The sequence below is a fragment of the Grammomys surdaster genome, unplaced genomic scaffold (genome assembly GCF_004785775.1).
Source record: "Grammomys surdaster isolate TR1022 unplaced genomic scaffold, NIH_TR_1.0 233, whole genome shotgun sequence".
Taxonomy (NCBI): domain Eukaryota; kingdom Metazoa; phylum Chordata; class Mammalia; order Rodentia; family Muridae; genus Grammomys; species Grammomys surdaster.
In genome coordinates this window covers 4545874-4551873 of record NW_021604678.1, presented here as the reverse complement: position 1 = coordinate 4551873, position 6000 = coordinate 4545874, and the positions used below count along the sequence as shown (strand labels likewise).

Sequence of the window (6000 nt, the reverse complement as noted above, 5' to 3'; positions counted from 1 at the left end):
ATAGCAAGCCCCCCTCCCTTAGACAGATGCCTTTAAGTCACTTCTTAATCCTTGGGTAGTCTCACTCCGAAACCTTGTGATAAAAATGCTCTAGTGTCCTAGAAACAGATTGATAACAGAATATAATAATGATCTGGGAATCTCTCTTAAAGGATAGCATTTAGCAGTCAAGCATGATACTGCCTGGGAAGCGGGAGCAAGAGGATTGCAGGTTTGAAGTCAGCTAGGACAACACAGTGTGACCCCATTTCTACAATAAATACAGGGCCTGGAAGTCTGGCTTAGCAGTTAAGAGCACTGGGTGCTTTTCCAGAGTACCGGGTTCAATTCCCAGCACTCACATGGTGGCTTATAACAGTCTGTAACTCAAGTTCCAGGGGATCAGACGCCCTGTTTTGGTTTCAGTAGGCATCAGACATGCAAGTGGTATACAGACATATGTGCAGACAAAGCACTTACGCACATAAAGTAAAAATTAAAAAATCTTTTTAAAAAGTTAAGGGCTGAACATGGTGACACACACCTTTAATCCCAGCACTAGGAGGCAGAAGCATGTGGATCTCTGTAAATTTGAGGCCAGCCTGTTGTACATAGTGAGTTCCAGGACAGCTGGAGCTACAGAGACGCTGTCTCAAAAACCACAAAATAGAGCATTTAAAAGTAAATGCATAGAAATAAGTTTCTTGATCCTGTCGTATGTTGTATGATGTTTATTCTTTTGCTACTACACATGACTTTATCAAAATAAAAGCATGTTTTAGAAGAATGAGTTCTGTTGAGAAGAATATGAGTTCTGTGGGTGTTTATGGTAATTAAATAGAAATCCCACGAGACAGACACACTTGGGAGCTGCTGTCTGAACAAGCTTTCCAGCGTGACTCCTCAGGGCCACTGCTCGCTTGTGAACTTGTACTTTGTGAGTCTTCAGGAGGGCGGCACTTACAAGATTGTTAAGTGTCTGAAGGATCCTTGAACTCTTTGAGGAGAACAGAGACATGCCCTTCTCCAGCTTTCAGCACTATTCCAGTGAAGTAGGTGTGTGAACTTGGAGTCTTATTTCCTAGGAATGACAGGCAGAAGCATTGAGTGCTGTTTACATAAGAGATATTGCACCTGTCTTCAAAAATTGTGAAAGTGCATGTACTATGGATTTAATAAGGCTCCCCAAAAGTTGTATGAAATGCCTGAGATTTGAACCCAATTTGTCATGATCAAAACCTCTTACTCTTGGCTGGGAATGTGGCTTACCTAGCATACATGAGTTTCTAGGTTCTATCTCCAGCATGGCATTAAACCAAGCAAATGCTGAGAGTCCTGTGGAAGGTCATCATTGGCTACAGAGCAAATCTGAGGCCAACCTGGGCTACATGAGGCCCCCTCTTAAAACACACACAGATGCATGGACGCACGCATGCTCGCATACAAACAAACCACCCTCTTATATTCCTGCTATTGAACCTAACATTTGTAAACATATTTTATCAACACTGGAGAGATGGCTCAGAGGTTAAGGGCACTGCCTGTTCTTCCACAGGTCCTGAGTCCAATTCCCAGCAACCACATGGTGGCTCACAACCATCTGTAATGGGATCCGATGTCCTCTTCTAGCCTGCAGGCATATGTATAGGCAGAACACTGTATACGTAATAAATCTTTTTTTTTTTTTTTGGTTTTTCGAGACAGGGTTTCTCTGTGTAGTCCTGGCTGTCCTGGAATTCACTCTGTAGACCAGGCTGGCCTCAAACTCAGAAATCCGCCTGCCTCTGCCTCCCAAGTGCTGGGATTAAAGGCGTGCACCACCACTGCCCAGCCATAATAAATCTTAAAAGGACATTTTATTCCATCTCTAAAAAAATTTGCGTTAGAATGGATTTATTTCTGTGTGTTGAGTTTGTATGTGCACACATAGGCATGCAGTGCCTATGGAGGCCAGAAGAGGGCGCCAGATAGGGAACCAGAGTTACGAATGGTTGCTGGGAACTGAACCTGGGCCCACTGCCAAAGCGGCAGGTGCCCTTGACCTTTATCCAGTCTGTTTTGCTTGCTCACTGTATGTGCTGAGTGAGAACAGTCGCTACAAGAACACTTTTAATCACTATGAAACACCATAAAGTATATGGTAAAAACCCCCAGTTTATATTGCTGCTTGATGATGTGGACCCTTGGACCAGAATGAATAGTCTTTATTTGCATTTTGTTCTGTGGTTAGCATGGACTGAGAAAATGTGACGTATTGTCAAAATTGCCCTTGAAAGGATCTCTTTGTCAGTGATCTTTGTAAATACTTATTCCTACCCCCTCCCACTACCCCCCCTTTTTTTTTGTTTCTTGTTTTGTTTTGAGACAGAGTCTCTGTAGTCCTGGTTCTTCTTGAGCTCTGAACGTAGACCAGGCTGGCCTCAAACTCACAAGGGATTGGGTCTGCCTCTGCCTCCCTAGTGCTGGGATAAAGGCATGAGCAACCATGCCCAGCCTGATTTTCTATTTTGTTTTTTTTCTTTTCTTTTCTTTTTTTTTTTTTTTTTGGTTTTTTGAGACAGGGTTTCTCTGTATAGCCCTGGCTGTCCTGGAACTCACTTGGTAGACTAGGCTGGCCTCGAACTCAGAAATCCGCCTGCCTCTGCCTCCCAAGTGCTGGGATTAAAGGCATGCGCCACCACCGCCCGGCTCATTTTCTATTTCTTAAGTAGTCAAATGCAGCCAGTTATTTAAGGTTGAAACATCCCTCTGCTTTCCCCCTTGAGCATCAGGTGGAGAAGCTGTGTGAAGGTTTGGGTGGTACCATGTTATTTTGGCCTCACACTGAGCCACTTATACTGTGAGAGACTGAACATTCTCGCTGGCTGGCACAGCAGACAGATTGCTGGCACTGTTATTTTTTTCCTCCTTGTTTATATTATATATACATATATATCCCCAATGTCAACAGTCCTGGATGTGTGTTAGTTTACAAACCTGGTTTGGGAAGTGATATTTTTTCTTGCTGTATCTCTGTTGCCCTGGGATTACACCATCCTAATGTGGTTTTACTGCACAGCTCTTTTGTCTTGTTTTTTGAGTTAGAAGTAGTTCTGGGGCAGGATGGGCTCCTGGCCAGGATGTCTTGAGAATAATCTCAGCAGCCTAATAATTTCTAGGAAACAGGGGAAAGGATCATTACAGCTGGTTGGGCATCCAGCAGCTGTAGACCCTCGTGTCCTTCCAATGTTCCCACTGCTCTGCTGTCCTGAATACCACCAGGCCTGCCTCTCCAGACTGCCTCTCTGCGCCTCTGGAGATTGTTGTTTGCAGCTACTGGATTGGACTTTTGTGGTCTGTCAGCATTTTGGTCAGGTTGGTCAGGTTCATCAGCAGAATTGGTGCAGGCATTGCCAGTACAAAATCCATTTGCATATATCTGTACTACTAAGTCTTAAAAGTCTTTTAATGTAATTGAGTTTATTGATAATTAATGGTCGGCATAGTTTGTGACTTTTGGGGCACACACATGCTATGGAAAAACCACTTGGTCTTTTTTTCTATGGTTATGGAATGAGCCTTCTCATGTGCATTGTGTTTTAGCCTGCGAACACAGTCAGGTAGCAGCCAGTGGTCCCTGTGGTCATCTTATGTGGGAAACTGACTGCCACTTCTGAGCTTGGGAAAAAGTCTCTCTTTTGATAAAATGCTTGCTATTTCAGTTTTCCCTTTCGTTGAGTATAACAACAGTAGTGATAGTTTCCTTCTGTATAGCCGCTGTGAGCAGTACCAGTGAGTACTCCATCATTCCCCTAGAGGAAGAACGCCATAAGGTTCAGTCCCTCAAGCCCTGGTCTTAAACTTGTTCTGTGTGTTTCCGTTTTCCTTATTTAACATATATGTTAGTATGCTGTTCCCTAACACTGCAGTGCAGGTCATTCGCGCCTCTCCACACGGTATACTGTAGCTGCCTTGAACTACAGAAGCACTAGCAGCACTTTAGCCCCCGCTGCAGGACCGTTTTTTAAAGCAGAGCCACCAACAAAAATGATGAAAGGCTAATTGTTTGTTGTGTGGGAGCTCAAATAGGCATCCTTTGTTCATCTAAACCGGGCTGTGGGCATCTTATCCTTGGAACGCTTTAAATGCGTTTTTGGTTTTTTTTTTTTTTTTTTTTTTTGCTAGACATGGTGACAAGCCGGTGATGTTCAAACTGCGGAGAGACTGAGGCTGGATGATTGTGAGTTCTAGGCCAGCCTAGCCTACACAGAGACTCTCTCCAAAGAGAAGGATTAAGTATCCGTGTAATGTCATCATTTCAAGAGAGGGCTTGGGGACCATGTGGTTCAAGATCACAGTGTAGTTCTTCACTACTCTGCTGTTAGGCTGTGGTGGATCCGACGGTCTTTTATGACATCGAATGGATCTGTGATCTTTTAAAAAGACTTGACACTTCAGGTTTTTTTTTTTTTACATTTGTTTATTTTGTGTATGTGTGTGGGTACGTGGGTGGCATGGTGCATGTCTGACATGTGTGTGGGTATGCGTGTGGTGTGGTACATGTCTGACATCTTGCAGGAGTAGATTTTCTTTCTACCTTGTGGTGGTCAGCCTTAGAGGCCAGCATCTTTACCTGCTGAGCCATCTTGCTGGCCCAGGTTTTGCTTTAGGAAGGATTGTGATGGTGAGGTTATTAAAAAGGTGGTGCTTAGGGCTGGAATTTTAACTTTGGGAATTAGCTACTTGTTGGTTTTGAGCAAAGGAGGTAAAATGCTACTACTCCTGAGGGGAAATTACTATTAATATGGTTACAGTGACAACTGTCAAATTAGCCAAAAATCCCTCCAGTTCAGAATCTCATAGCAGTGGAGCTGGCTTAGTCAGCAAAGCTGTCCTTGGCATGAACACAAGGACCTGAGTTCTGAATGCTAGAACACATGTAAAAAGTAAACACAAAACAATAACAGAGCTTTCCTATATTCCCAGCATTGAGACTGCAGAGACCAGTGGACCTCAGGTTTGCTGGCCCAGCTAGCTCCTCCAGATTTAGCGACAGATGCTGTCTCTACGGTGGGTAAGCGGTTGGCACTGACCCCTTGTCTCATGGGTACCTGCATCCTCCTCTCCCACGTCTCTTGGAGGATGTACAGCTTTGTTGTTAATTTCCAGGTGGCATATGATGTCAGAATTCAGGGCTTTGGTGCTAATGAGGTGTGCCCCTTGAAGACACCCTGCCCTGAGGCTTGGATGACCTCGCTTTGGTGTTGGCATTTGAGAACCTTGTAATTGAGTTCTGATTGTACACGGGCCAACTATAAAGCCTCTTGGAACCTCAGCTTCTTCATCTACTAAAACGAGTTTGTTTCCTTGTAATAAATGTGAATTCTTTCCTGACCAGGATCCTGGTCTAGAACTCACTGAATTTCCTCTAAAACCTTATTCCATGTCCAGGCCAGTTGTAACAATAGTCCTCCCTTGTCCATCGTGATCCACTGCACTTCATTAGATTAGAGTTTACCTTTCGTTAGTTACAGTGAACCTCTTTAGTGGGATTTACAAGATGAGTGCCAATAACAGTTCTCAAAAGGGACCCCATTGTTTGGGGTCAGCCTCCATGGAGAAAGGGACATAGCGGGACAGCCTGAGAGCCCTCCGGCCCCCAGAGCACAGAAGCACCTGTTAGTTCCTGGTCTGTCCTAGGGAAAGCGGTCTAGTCTTCGGGACTGTAACCACGGAGAGGTTCTGGCAGGTGGACCGACCGCACCGTGCTATGAACCTATTCCCATCCCTAGAAGAGTCCAGACAAAACCAGGGAGGCTGTTTCAGAGTTAACTGAGCCTAGTATGGTGGCACATCCCTGTTACCGCAGAGGCTGAGACGGGACGATTGTGAGTTTGAGGACAGTGTACGCTACAAACTAGTGCCTGCCTTTAAAAACTCCAATGATAACAGCGAAGATCACAGTAAAAGTAGAACTCTGTCACGCTATGCTGGGCCAAGGGAAGTGTCCACAGATTAGGTGAGGGGGCTTCAATCCACCGA

The 6000-nt window shown here is 44.6% G+C and overlaps 1 protein-coding gene across 2 annotated transcripts in view; it reads left to right on the top strand.

The window, feature by feature from the left end:
• The window catches only part of Enoph1 (enolase-phosphatase 1), a 29046-nt gene that overhangs the window by 1618 nt on the left and 21428 nt on the right, over positions 1-6000 (top strand). The gene's annotated exons all lie outside the window — the stretch shown is intronic.